A 14,521-nucleotide genomic window follows, 5' to 3' on the forward strand; every position below is an offset into this window, starting at 1 on the left:
TTTGCGCAAGGAAAGATGGAGAATCGAAACTGGATATGCAATGCAGACATTGATTTAAGGTAGACCTCTAAAGAGCACTAACCTTAGCGTGTTTCAGTATCCTCCCAACAGCTGTTTTTGAGGGCAAATATATATAAAAAATTAAGATTGTTCCTTGTGGCTCATGCCCTGTTATATTTCACCTCTATAAGGATACACGGGCCTGCTTTATAATCCCCCATTTGGCAAAATACAACATTGAAAGATTTTGTGGAGCTCTGAAGTCTGCAGTTAGTAACATAATGCTCATGGAAATCATGTTCCTAATGACTGTCCACTATTTAGATAGATAAATGTAATTTTTGCAATAGGTGTGGCTTAAGTTCTCTCAGCAGGCATGCCCACTAGTGAGGTGAATTCTGATTTATTTTATGTATAGTTACCTCTATCCGTTACCTCTATAGTTACCCCTATGTGTGGGACACGGTGGCTCTGCGGGTTAAACCGCTGAGCTTGCCGATCGGAAGGTTGGCGGTTCGAATCCGTGTGACAGGGTGAGCGCCCGTTGCTAATCCCAGCTCCTGCCAACCTAGCAGTTCGAAAACATGCCAATGTGAGTAGATTAATAGGCACCGCTTCAGCGGTCAGGTAACGGCGTTCTGTGTAGTCATGCCGGCCACATGACCACGGAAGTGTCTACGGACAAAGGCCGGCTCTTCGGCTTTGAAACGGAGATGAGCACCGCCCCCTAGAGTCGGATTCGACTGGACTTTACGTCAAGGGAAACCTTTACCTTTACCTTTACCTACCTTTAACAGAGCAGTACAATTTCATTTCCTTGAATTTATCTAAATTTTGTTACACTGTCAGTAAAATAATACAAGACCCAACACCTTGATGACCTAGTTTTAATTTTATGTTTTATTTTATTTGAAATAGAAACTATTTGATTATTTTAATTATTCTGTTAATTCATAGAATTCTACTCAGTGATTATAATAAAAACTACATTTACTATGAAATGGTTCTTAGTTGCTCCCCATGGTGTAAAAGCAAAATAAGTTATGCCAAACCCTTAAAGCTTGTATAATTGCATTTTTGCTGGGTATGAAGAGTTACCTGTATTTTCATAACTGATTGTACGGGTCATAGCATTAGTTTTTTGCTTTGATTTCAGAAGTCTGGTCTTTATTGTATGGCGTATATAGCAGTGTGGTTTGTCCACAAAAAATTATCCATAAAATTGCTTCAGATCAAAGCTGTCCTAACAGCCAGGAAACACGCTGAGACAAGGAACTGGTCTCTAATGTTTATTGCTAGTACATAACAGGAATCCTAACAGACTGAAGAAGCATGGGAAAACCCAGACATATAAACCCCAAAGGTTAAGGCGGTCCCGATCTGTGTCTCTTTGAATGGCTGACCAATTCCTCAGTGCTACGCATGCGCTTGACAGTCTGGATGGGAGCCCCCTGCTCGCCATCCTTACTCATGACAAAAGCATTTGTTTTGTTTTTATTTAGTAAAACCAAGATTAAATAGTATAAATCATGTTAATTTTTCATATTGTATCAAAGTATGATACAATTTGTTAATAGTCAAAAGGAATTGAACTTGAAGGTAAAGATGTTTAGTTAGAGTACAATCTATACCATTTGAATTTAGTTCAAATTATTTCATTTGGGCTTATTCCATAATGCATGGGTAAGTTTAGAGCCCAAAGATTATATTACTCAGCTACCAAGGTTATTTTATTAGCATATCTTAAACTTTATCCAACACATTTAAAGTGTTGCCCAAAAGTTATTTGGAGGATATTTAAATATTTTAAAAATGGAACAACTCAGTAAAATACATTTCTCTTACTGAGACTTTAAGGAAAAATGAAGACATTGGAAACAGTGTGCCTGAAGATCTGTACTCATTAGCATGTGAATGTATATTTACAGGTTTTGATTTCAGATTTGACTAGCAATGTATTCATTCTACTTCCCCATTTGACAATGCTATGCTAATTCGTTAAGGATATTAATTTTCTGTTTCTGAAAAAAGAAATGAATTCATTGGAAACTAATGAAAATATATACAGCTTATCCAGAGAAAAGCAGTTTGCACTCCTTTGCTTGCTTAAAATAATTGTTTTTGTAGCTCTTTGCTAGTTTTCTTATTTTTATTTTAGTATTTGTATTCTGCCTTTCAGCTAGTGCACTGAAGGCAATTCAGTATAAAGGGACACCTTTAAATTAATAAGCATAATGCAGAAAGGAGAGGGAAGAAAGATGAAAGCATAGTTAAGTTGCATTATTCATGTTTGAAATGGCAAAGAATTTTTTGGCTGTTGTTTACCTGAAACAACTGTTGGTTGTTTTAATATGGTTTTATTTAAAATGTGTTTTAATTCTGTACATCAGATATTTATATGTATCCCAGTAATTCCTAAACTTTTACCTGTAAAAGCATGATTTTCTGCAATAAGCATGGCTTTCATATGGTCATTTACTAAATTCATGCAGCGGATATGCCCAGTAATGAGGTGGATATATTATTTTCAGAGGCCCCCCCAAATATATTCTGAATTATTTTAATAAATAATTGTTATGTTTTTATTTCTTTAAATTATAGTCTTGCTATCATAGCAAATGGCAGCATTTTTATGATCTGGGCAGATCTTGAGAAAGCCAAGCAGAGTTGGATCTGATAGTACTTGAAAGAGTAACCACTTGGAAATTCCAGGACTGTAGGCTAGACTGGAACATTAAAAAAAATCCCATAAGAAGGCAGTAACAAACCATTTCCATATTATGCCAACAATACAACAACATAGATCATCCATGTATTTACCAGGATTTGAGCTTGGCTCAAAGGAGACCTTTCCTTTATCTTAGAGGTTTACCAGTTAAACCTAGATAATCAAAGCATAAAATAATTGAAATGAATATCGCAGAATCAGTCAGTTCTCCAAAGTGCCCCTTTGCCTATGCTGGGCAGCCTATCACTGAGGCTTCTGGAAGTTATAGCTCAGCAATATCTCAGAGGGAACAGGTTACTTACCCCTTTTTTTGAACAGCATAGGCCTAGTTCACATAGGCAGATACATCACTCGATTTTCCTACACCAAGTAGTTGCCAGCAGAATGTGCAAACTGCTTGTTTAAAAATCACAGTGCTTATTGTGAGCCAAACACAGAGTACTGTATAATTTCTGTGATCTGTCGAGCAGGGGGCTAGATCTGGGAACATGCTAAGTGTATGCAGCATGCAATGTGATGGTCTTTCCTAAAGGCCTGCAATAGTTGCAGGCTGTTTGTTCTATACAGCCAGAATGTGATACAGGGGATCTGTGACAGGAATCTCTTGTGGGATCTGGGACTGTTTTAGTCTGCTGGGATCTCAAACAGCTGCTATATTACATATATCATTGCTAAGCATAGTAATAATAACAATCATAATAATTATAGAAAGAGAGCACATGCGCATGAGTGCGAGCACCAGTTGGGTCTAGTGGTGAAGACACCAGGCTTGAAACCAGGAGACTGTGAGTTCTAGTCCCTCCTTAGGCATGCAAGCCAGCTGGGTGCCCTTGGGCCAGTCCCCCTCTCTCAGCCCATCAGGTGTGGTATGAGAGTTCTAGTCCCGCCTTAGGCATGGAAGCCGGCTGGGTGCCCTTGAGCCAGTCCCTCTCTTTCAGCCCAACTCCCCTCACAGGGTTGTTGTGGGGAAAATAGGAGGAGGAAAGAGTGTTAGGTATGTTTGCCGCCTTGAATTATTTATAAAAATAATAAAGGGATAAAAAAATCTAATACACACACACATACACACAAACGTATGCTGCCTGACTCTCAATGACTCTATGTTGGTTTCTTGTTTTTTTTATGATGCTCTTTGATTAATTAGGCTTTTACATTTTTAATAATTATGCAATCCATGGAATTTTAGTTATCAAGCAAACTAAAAGTATGATCAATGAGTAGCAGGTTGGGGGTGAATTGGATCTGTTTTTCTAAAGGAAAGCAGTTAATTCTTGATAGCTGTGATGTTTTCCTGATGAGATTTTCCTCCTTCTGGAGTGATCTTTTGCTGTATGAGGGGAATACACAGATATTCCATGAGTCAAAGGGCAGTTTCAAGAGGGAAAGAGTTTTTAATGGGAAAATAGCAAGAATGAGTTCATCCCTCAGATCCATATAACAAAGCCCTGTTTTCTCTTTCTTTTCCCCCTTCCCCCCTACTGCTTTTAGCTCTTTAAAACTTTGTGGTCATCAACAAAAATCACCTGTGTCAAAGCTATAGAACTGCTCATAAACTTGACTATCTGAAATTGTTTCAATGCAAGTCCATTAGAGTAACATTGACATTGTTGACAAGTAGACTAGGCCATATATTAGGGACCACAGCTATGTATGTTTGCGTGAGACAGCATAAGAGACAACCTCCCACTCCCCATTAGATGCTTTTTGTGGGAGTTCATTTGTGGAAAGTTTTCCTTTAAAAAAGATTAGGAATCTTGAATAAGTGAAAATAATGCTGAAATCTTACTGTCAATGTTTAAAAAACCAGGCCAACTAGTTCTTCACCCCAAGGGGGATTTTGAATCTTTGTTTCTTGTTCTTTGTTTCTTTGATATCTCTGATTGAGGGGATTTCCAGATCCATTGGTGATGTGACCCAGGGGTCTATGCTGTAATAAAATGAGGGGCTTTTTTCAAAACAAGGATTTACACTGAGACATTTATAAGCTCATGGCCTTGCCCAGAGTAGATCTTTGAAAGGGCTGCAGCTCATTGGTTATGTAGGTGCTTTTGCGTGGAAATGTCCCAGGTTAAATCTTGGCTTCTCCAGGTCTGGGTGAAAAATAATGCTGCCTGATTCCACGGATACCATAGATATCAATGCCCCAAGACCCATAGTTTTATCTAGAAAATACCAGTTTCCTAGGATCTAAATATTTTTTGTGTCTAATACTTGGAGCTTCCAGGAGCAAAGTTGGAGGAAGAACAGAGATAAAGCAAAGGCACAACAGTGTTCCTAGTGCAAGAAATCCCTTAACTGTGCACTTCTCAAACATTGATTGCATTCACTCTTGAATATAACTGCTGATTGTATTTGAGGAAAACAAGTTATTGCTGAAATAGAACAGAAAATCTATGTATAATTATCATATATGGCTAATACTGAACTTCCAACATCTGGCAGGTGCCAAGGTTTAAGTAAACTTCCTCCTCCTCCAGGAGCAATGCAATGTAAAAATACTTCAAGTGAGATTCCTTTAAAAAATCCATTTCTATACAAAGCTGTACCAAAACATATTTAGAAGACATTGATCCAAACCATACAGCAGCCGCTGTTCAACCTTATTGTAATAATCCTGTTTTGCTGGCTTACTTGTACCAGCTCAAAGTTCGTCCCTTTTGAAAAGTAGCTTCAAACGTTATCTGTGTGTGTGTGTGCTGTGTGTGTATTTCTCGTAAATCAGTTTTGTGCCTGTGTGTGTCTTCCATATATTAGGGTATAAATAGCAGAATCATGGATGCCCTTGAGGAACTCTATGGTGGGTTTACAGTTTCTGTTCCCCCATATTGCTCCTCTTCTTTTAACAGCTGCTGAATATCCAGAAATTTTCTTCACATTACGACAAAGCTTAACTACTGGTTCTCAAGCTGCTATTAAGGGAACAGAAGTAGAACTAGTAAAAAATGTTACTGATCCAAGATACTGGTATTATTATTACCTGCATCATTTGTAGTTTTCCCTAACACCCTTACCATAGTCACTTTGTTCAACTGAACATTTCCATCTTCTTCCCGGGTTTCAGCTGAGCTGGCCATGCTGGGAATGTTCTTCAAAAGAGAGCAGGTGACCATCCAGTGGTATTGAGACCAAGCAGGATGAACATGCAGCGACCCTTCCCTTGCGGTTTCGATGGCTGGCATTAGACACGGGCAGCTGCAACAGCTGTCAATGCTAGGGGGCTCCACGCTTCCAGCAGAATCTTCCTGAGTTCACAGCTCAAGCAGGCTCCCTCCTTAGTTGCGCTCTATGGCTGTCCTGACCTCTAGAGGTTCACTTCCTGTTGGAAATGCTGCTTTTCCTGCAGCAGGTATATGCAGCAGGCTGGCTCTTTGTTACCCACTGCACTTCTTTCTCCTCTCTCTCTAGATGCTTTGAAGGTAGGAATTGATATACTGCAAACGGGACCCGGGAAAGGCACTTGCCTATGGAATGGCTATGGTTTCTATGAATGATTAAGGGGGTTTCTCAAGCCTGGGAGAGGGGGAGGGGACTAAAGTGTTTAACATTTCCCCTCCCCCTCATCAGTGTGTCCAGGGGCTGTGAACTACTGCCTACACATTATTTTGTCAGGGCTTAGGAATATCTGAAATTTTGAGGCTGTTGCAAAAAAGGATTTGCCTGTTCTTAAAAAAGAAGCAGTTTGCTTAAAAGCATTCTTTGTACAAGTTGAAAAATGTGTTGTTACGGTTCTGCAGTCCAACAGTTTCAGAAGAACTACTGAACTTCTGAGAACTTGTTATAATGGAGCAAAACATTATTGGATCATAGACATTTTTTTTCTAAAATGTTGCTCTGTGCCAGGCTTTCCAGTGTATTCAGATGAAGACAACTTCTATCTTCCTGTTACGAAAAGCAAGAAAATTGAATTAAACGTGTGGTGCTTGAAAGCTGTTGGCATATTTATATATTTGTTTTACATTTCAATCTTACCCTATCTGGATGGGGTCAAGGTGGGTTATTTCCTGATGGATTTTGGCTAATAAAAAGATACTATATTGGAAAAAGTCAATTAAATGTAATTGCTGGCTGATAAAAAGATTAATGTTTTTAGAAAGGCACGTAGTTCAGTGATAGAGAAAATAGTTGCGAGGAGAACATTTGGGGTTCAGTCACTGGCATTTCGAGGATTTGTGGAAATGGCCTCTTCCTGAAAGCTGCTAGCTAGCATCAACAGTCCTGAACTAGGTGCATCAGTACAGGGTACAGGGATGCTTCCAGTCTCTATTTTTATATGTTGCTCTTCCGAAATACACAAAGTGACTTGGTTGTCCGTAGAACCCTGCAGTGTAGGCCAATATTTTTAATTCCATATTGCAGGTGGAGGACTGTATTTTGGAGTGTTCCACGATGCATGCTTATCTATTATATATTTAAACAATTAACATGGCTGTCCATCTTTATCTCGGTAGTCCTTTACATTTCACAGCACCTTTAATATCAGTTACGGAATATTAGGGTAACTGTTCACTTACGTTATTTGTCCTGGTGAGTCTTTTCTGGGGCATTTCTTTTGAAATAGTGTTTTGTACTGCAGTACAGTAGTTTTTGTAGATCAGATGCAGTTTCTTCCATGGACCTTGCACTATACATTCTGTATAATGTAAAAGAAGATCCAAATTATTGCCAGTGTAACTTCATTCCATATTCCTGCCTCCTCTCGTCTTTTAAATTCCATTCTTCTTTTCATGAAGTATTGATGTAACTGCTGCATTTCCTTTCTGCAAGTAAAATTCATTTATATAAACATGTATATTTGCCCCACACCAGTGATGTTGAAATGAAAGTTAAGTGCTTTCTGTTAAGATAAATTCATTTCCTACATTCATCCTTTTCCCTTCAATTTATTTTTTCTACTGTTAGACTATAGGGCCAAAGCAAAGCATATATAATGTGGAAAATCTATAATTATAATGTTCAGCTCTTTATTTCCCAAAAAATTCATGGCTCCAGCACAAAGTTTGAGAGCCAATAGAGAGTATATTAATCCTTTCCTCCAGAAATACAACCCCTACAGGCTCCAAAAGAGGTCCCCCCTACCCCGGCAGCAGACTAATAACATATACTAGACCCGGAGGGCCTTTATCCCAATTTCTGTTCTGCCTGATGTCACTAGGAGAGTCTATTTAAAAAAAGTTGTGTGAGAATTAAATGGGAGGGGAGTTTTAGGCTCTGCCTTGGAAAAAGGGCAAGATAATTATAATTAACATATGCATTGTGCCTTTTAAAGGGTTACTTGTAAAGTTATCAAATCCATTTAGCCTGCAATTAGTTTCTTGTGCAAAAACAAAGGGTTAGTTGTGCTTTTCCCAATGTAACTGCCTTATCAGAATCTACACCCAACCCCCTGGCTGCAGAGGAGTTGGGAGATCTGATCCAGGATCTCCTAAATGACTTTTGCTTTGGCTTTATGGTGTAAGCATATTGGGGCAATGGCCATTTTTTAAGAAAGAAATATTTATTTTGCTCATGGAGCTGTAAGTTTCACATAATTTGACAATGTTTATATAAGTAATTATGCAATGGTACATGCTTTGCACAATTCATTTGGGACCTGAAAGGATTTCTTAACAAGAAGTATGATAATAGGCAGCCAAAAGTGGGAGGAAAGATTTTGAAATAGTGAGAAGCAAAGGAGAATTTGGTCTGGAGCAGCCCTCCCTAATCTGGTTGTCCTCTAGATGTGTAAACTTGAGCTTCTAGAATTCCTAGTGAAGGCCATGTTGGTTGAAGGTTGAAGGGAGTCTGGGCTGGAGAAGGTTTGCCCGAAGTCATAAATATGCATGAGACCTAAATTTCCTTTCCGTAAGATATTAACAGGCAGTGCTGTAAAACTTGGATTAATGCTGAGAGAAGGCAAAAGACTCCAGAAAGGAGAATAAAGAGAAAAAGAAAGGCTCACCAGTTTTTAATTACATCTTACTCAGAAATAAGCTCTATAACTTGGGGGAGGGGATGGAAAAGGTTTGAGAAGTTGGAATTGCATCTGCTATAAACTGTAATCTTATGCAGGTTACTCAGAAGTAAACTTTATTGAAGTAGGCTGGACAAGATCCTGGAATCACCTCAGTGGTGAGTTGATTTTGCTTTCTGGCACCTGGAGTTGGATACGTAGGATTGCTGACTATTAATCCTGGTCTCTTAAGGTTTGGAGGTGACTCCTACATTGGACCAGGTTTGTCTGCTCCTGCAGACAACATAGTGGGGTTTTAAAGCCAACTTTATTTTTGCTTTCAGAAATGAATTGCTCTTTGTAATTTACTAGCTTAACCTAGACTTGATTGTCGCAATCTAAATCGAACTTTTTACCCGTTTCATCTGTATGGAGTGTGCAAACATACAGTTCCTCTGCCCTCTGCAGAAGTATGTAACCTTCACCCAAGGCATTGTAGAATTTGGGCATAAATGTGTAGATGAAAACTACCAATTATGTTGAAAAACTCTTATGATGATGCTGGTCTTTTGACTGTAACAATAAACAATTTACTAAAAAATGTTAGGGAATAACTGCTTCCATGCTCAACAGACCATAAAATTATTAATTATCCAAATTTGTGTAGTCTGAAAAGTTTTACTCCTTTCTTTCAAATGGTAACAGTTGCTGGGATCATTCCTTTTGCCTCTTGGCACACAAAGCAAACTTGTGAGTTGAGGTCATGAACACATTAACAATGTTGTCTTTCTACTGTTAATTTACTCATTAGTGTTGCTCTTTTTTACATTGTAATCACAACTGTGTATTCCACATGCGGCTAGAGCACTTTGGGTTCAACTGAGATACTGTAGACTTGGCTGTTGAGATGTTACAGTATCATGTCTCATGTAAACTATATGGCCAAACAATAACAAATGTGATTTTTTTTAGAAGCAAAACATTTGCACTTTCAATTTTAACTTACTGTAGTTTTTGTCTCAAGTGCATTGTTACATATTGCAAACATCTTGTACTGGAATTCAAATTCCATGTTTCTGAAACAGTAATAATATAGTATGTAATTCATAGGACATCTTAGACTCAGCCCTAAATGTTTTTAACTAGACTTCAGTTTTATTCTTTTAGCTTTCTGGAGTAAAAGTCAGTGTAAGAAAAAATGCTGTTGAAGCAAAAATGACAGAGAGAAGCTAAAAATGCCCCTCAAAAATAGAAAAGGGTCTCACGTTTTGCTTCTCATCAGAAACATTGAATAATCTACCTAAAATACACTATGAAAGTAAACATTAAAACAAAACAGTCTAATATAAATGGCTAAAACCTGTTCTGAAAGGAAACAATTAAATATGGGCTAAAAATATCTATTTATAGAATACAAAAAAGAACAACTCGGGGAAAATAATAGATCTTCCAGCTTGCATTTGAGGGGGGGGAAACTATGTTCCATCTCAAAAGTGTTTCTTTGGCCAGTCTTCCCTAATCTCATACCTTTCAGTTGTGTTGGATGACTGTTCCTTAGGGACCTAACCAGCATAGCTGTCTTGATTGAGTGATGGGAGTTGTAATCCTACATATCTGCAGGACATAAAGTTAGGGAGAAGGCTGATGTAGATAGTATGAAGAGGTAGTTTGGATCTCTAAAAACCCGTGAGAGCAGAATTTTTGATACGGTTGTAGCCATAAGGAGTGATTTTCCATTACAAATTGTAAACCAAATGAGGTGCCACTGCATGGTCCCAACAACTTTTAGAGAGGGTTCCCAAAGAACTGGCAGCGGTCTCCCAAGGTGTTAAATAATTGGCCAGACCACAGAGCCTTCACAGCGAACACTAACTGGAACTGACTGACACTCACAGCCATGGCTGCAAGTTACCATGCAGAGGCGTTTGTCTCAAAACGTAGAATGCACATGCGAGATCAAGTCTTCACCTTTGAGGACTTGATCTAAGGACTTCCTGGGGAGTCCTTGGAAGAGATCTTGCTCAAAGCTAAGGACAAAAAGAAAGCCCTTCTAGCCACCTGTATTGGAAGGACGTGAAGGCAGGCTGCTAGGGTCCAAACTCACTCCTTTCACCCCCAGCCAGGAACCAGAGGCACAGGGGAATCCAGTATCTTGGCAGGAACTGAATTGAAGCACAAGCGGATGCAGCAGTACCCAAGAGCCACCCCTTCTCTACCATGAGCAGAGGGGCCCCAAACAGCAGTGACTATCTGCCAGTAAGAAGCAGGTGCTTCCTACTGGCCGAACGCTGGCTCAGTGCGTTAACACAGTTTTCCATTCCGTGCCATAGAGTTCCAAGATAGACCGTATGATTGGTACGTATATTTCCTCAGGATGTAACAGAAGAAGCACCACTAGGTGCTTTTCAAATGTTCAGTCATCTGAAGACATCAGGGATGTAGAATCTGGACCAGTGGTGAAAAGTTCTTAAGTTCCTACTCAGTTTTCTTCATGGTGCTTATAAAAGTGGGCTTTTGAGAGCCATTCTGGAGGATCAGTTGACTTACGTAGTATCTCCATCCTAATTATCAGTGACTCTAGCCTTTGGAACTGGGGAGCTGGTTTTAAGGACTGTATGACTCAAGGATATTAAACACTCCGGGACTTAAAACACAGCATGTATTTCGTGGAGGTCAGGGTGATCATATTGGCAGTTTACAAGTTCAAGCTTCTGCTGTGTCATCACCACATGCTGTTCCTGGCAACAGAATGGCTGGAGCACAAATGATATGCCAAGGCAGTCTCAGAGATGCTGGGATGACCTGTCTTTCATCTCTGTTTCTTTCAACCAAGATTATTTAAAGTTCTTTTACCTGAAGAGTAGGTTAGCACAGCAGGTTCAATATAGATTTGAGGGAGTTAGGGCTAAAAGTCCTCCTTGAGATCACTGCATGTTTGGGGAACCTTTCAGTAGACCTCTTGCAGTGGCAGCCAGATACAAACTGTCCCATTCATTTCCTGGGTCCTCATGAGAATGCCTCAGTTGCAGTTGCACAGAACAGCCGAGCAAAGTATCTCTGTGTCTTTGTGTTGCTCCCCCTGCCACTCATGTTCTGACAAGACGTATCAGGAAAACATGGGAGTTCTCCTGGTGGTTCCAAATTGGACCTCCTTGCCCAACGAGCCTTGTTTCGTTCACATCTGAGGTGGTTATGACTGCGCTGCATCTCCTCTGGTGGGAGGAGATGGGCAGTGACAAATTTGATAAATAAATAAAAATGCCTGATACTGAACACCAAGCGCTGAAGACCCTAGGCTGTGGTGCAGATTCCATCCATACCTTCTTAACCTTTTGCGCAGCATCAGTGGTCCAGAGTTATGGAATCATCTTGTCCTAACTGCCACATCTAGTGTGATTTCTGCTACTGAAGCGGAAGGGAGTCTCGCCCACAGGGGCCTTAGTGGCCAATGTCTTTTGAAAACAGACCCCAAGATTCCCTTTTCTTTGTGGATAGAGTTTATCTGGGTTCTCCCTTAGTGCAGATGAGTTTTTTTTTCCACTGAACATGGAGTCAGTTCTCTAGTAGCCATCTTTTACACCTAAACATTTTTTTATTCTGCGTTATCCTGTGCTATGAAGTTCGGTCTTTTAGTTGCTCTCTTCTGCCATCTGTAGATTGTAAAAGCAAATTATTTGATCTCGCCTGCCAGAACAGTGGGGGAATAAATCTTGGGAAAGACACCCTCTTGTCCATGATAGGGGAAGAAAAAAACTTTATAGGAAGTCCTGTGTTCCAGTTAAAACATATGGAGGGACATTAGTAATAGTAGAGTATCTGTACATCTTGGAATTAAATACAGAGACGTGGCAAAGTGTGTCATATATGGCAGTGGTGTATTTATTTTATAATCAGTTTGTCAGTCACCTTAATTCCTGTGGCAATAATGGGCAACATACAATCATGTAGTAAATACGTTTTTAAAACCAAAACAGAAAATAAATAAGACCAGTTTGGTCTAGTGGTTAAGGTGCTGGGCTAGAAACCAGGAGTCTGTGAGTTCTAGTCCCGCCTTAGGCATGACAGCCGGCTGGGTGACCTTGGGCCAGTCCCCCTCTCTCAGCCCCAGAGCCAATCAGGCGTGGTATGAGAGTTCTAGTCCCGCCTAAGGCATGAAAGCTGGCTGGGTGACCTTGGGCCAGTCCCTCTCTCTCAGCCCAAGAGCCAATCAGGCGTGGTAGGAGAGTTCTAGTCCCGCCTTGGGCACGAAAGCCGGCTGGGTGACCTTGGGCCAGTCCTTCTCTCTCAGCCCAACTCACCTCATAGGGTTGCCGTTGTGGGGAAAATAGGAGGAGGAAGGATTAGGTATGTTCGCCGCCCTGAGTTATTCATAAAAATAATAAAGGCGGGATAATAAATAAATAAATGGAAACCTTTAACAACTGACATTGGGGAAATCCTGACCACTTATAGAAAATATCAGTCAGACTCAGAAACGGGATCCCAAATCATGCTGCCCCAGGACCCGCTGAAAGAGTCAAATCTTCAGAGGTTTCCTAAAGGCCAGCACGGCCATGGTCATGTGGACTTCCTGCAGAAATGCTGTTCCTGAGGGCAGGGGTGGCCACAGAGAAGGCCCATCTCCAAAGCCCCATAGCATGACATTGTTTGAAGTCTGAAGGAATTTGATACTTTACATATTTCAGTAAAGTAGGAAAGAATCTGAACACCATCCAAAAATTAAAAGAGGAAGGACAAGTGGAAATAGGTACTGACTACTGAACCAAACATGATGGATTAATGGATAGGTGAATGAATCAACTCTGGGGATCATTGAGGTGACACCTTGATGTATAGTGCCCAGACATTTCCTTCTGATGAATTTGTACCTGTATGAAATTGCTTTGGAGAATGATGGTTTATCTTCAGATCAGCAAAGAAGCATACAAGCTTGGTTCACACATTGTGCTAAGCCTGTTTTTGGCTTAGCATATGCCAACTCTAATGTTAAGGAGTATTTGGTTAACCATGGTTAAATTAACAATGGATTAGCATGGTAAATATATGAAAATGACAGAAGAGACATCACACAGTAAAAGGTTTTGGCTAATAAATTCTTGCTTGTCTTTAAGGAACAATAAAAGGAACTATCTTTTGTCTTCTTTTTCTTATTCTACTTAGATTATATATGTATAAAACAACATGGTCGCTTCCTTTTTACCTCAGATGTGGCATCTGGAATGCCACAAACTACTTCCTGTTCCGGAAAATACATTTCTGTAAATGGAAGAACTACCCCTGGCTTTTTGGCATCAACCCATTTTGTGGAACATTTGGGGAAAAGAGAACATTCCAGAAATGGACTGCACTGCTCTGCACATCCCAGTTTAGAGCCCGGATAGATCAGAACGATTAGGCAGTCATAAATTTTAAGACAATGAGAAAGCTTTGGGGGAAACACAAGGACAATGGAGGTGGGGAAGTAGGTCTCATTACATTGAAAATGAAATTGCTCGTAATTTTTACAATAGCAAGGGGATGAATCTTTTTACATTCTGGCCTGGTTGATTGCAAATGAATGTTGATGACGTCTCCAGGTGTTCACACGTTCCACTTGAAGAAAGGCATCTCTGTACATTTCCTTAAATCAATCCATATAGAAGACAGTGTCCCCAAAATTACTGATATTATCCTGCCTGACATTAACCACCAGACTTCCCACGCAGTAATAAAGAATGGTTCTCCATTTTTCTTAGTGAATTTGCCAGACGTGACAAAACTTCCTTGATTAATAGTATTTGGCTTTTGTGTTAGATTGGACAGGTTGTACCGACTCTTGTGTCACTCGCTGCTCTTAGTAGGTCGACAGCAAACAGTGCTGCTGG

General features: G+C 39.9%; 1 protein-coding gene across 5 annotated transcripts in view; it reads left to right on the forward strand.

Annotated features, from left to right (window-relative positions):
• Positions 1-14,521, forward strand: part of ZMYM4 (zinc finger MYM-type containing 4) — a 57,905-nt gene that overhangs the window by 4,784 nt on the left and 38,600 nt on the right. Inside the window, exon 1 of one of the 5 annotated variants that reach the window (XM_063312128.1) lies at positions 6,129-6,144. The exons of the other annotated variants lie outside the window; for them this stretch is intronic. The gene's annotated coding sequence lies outside the window, so the exon portion shown is untranslated. Of the gene's footprint in view, positions 1-6,128; positions 6,145-14,521 lie in introns of those variants that run through there. 5 annotated transcript variants of the gene reach the window in all.

This window comes from Candoia aspera, chromosome 10 (genome assembly GCF_035149785.1).
Source record: "Candoia aspera isolate rCanAsp1 chromosome 10, rCanAsp1.hap2, whole genome shotgun sequence".
NCBI classification, from domain to species: domain Eukaryota; kingdom Metazoa; phylum Chordata; class Lepidosauria; order Squamata; family Boidae; genus Candoia; species Candoia aspera.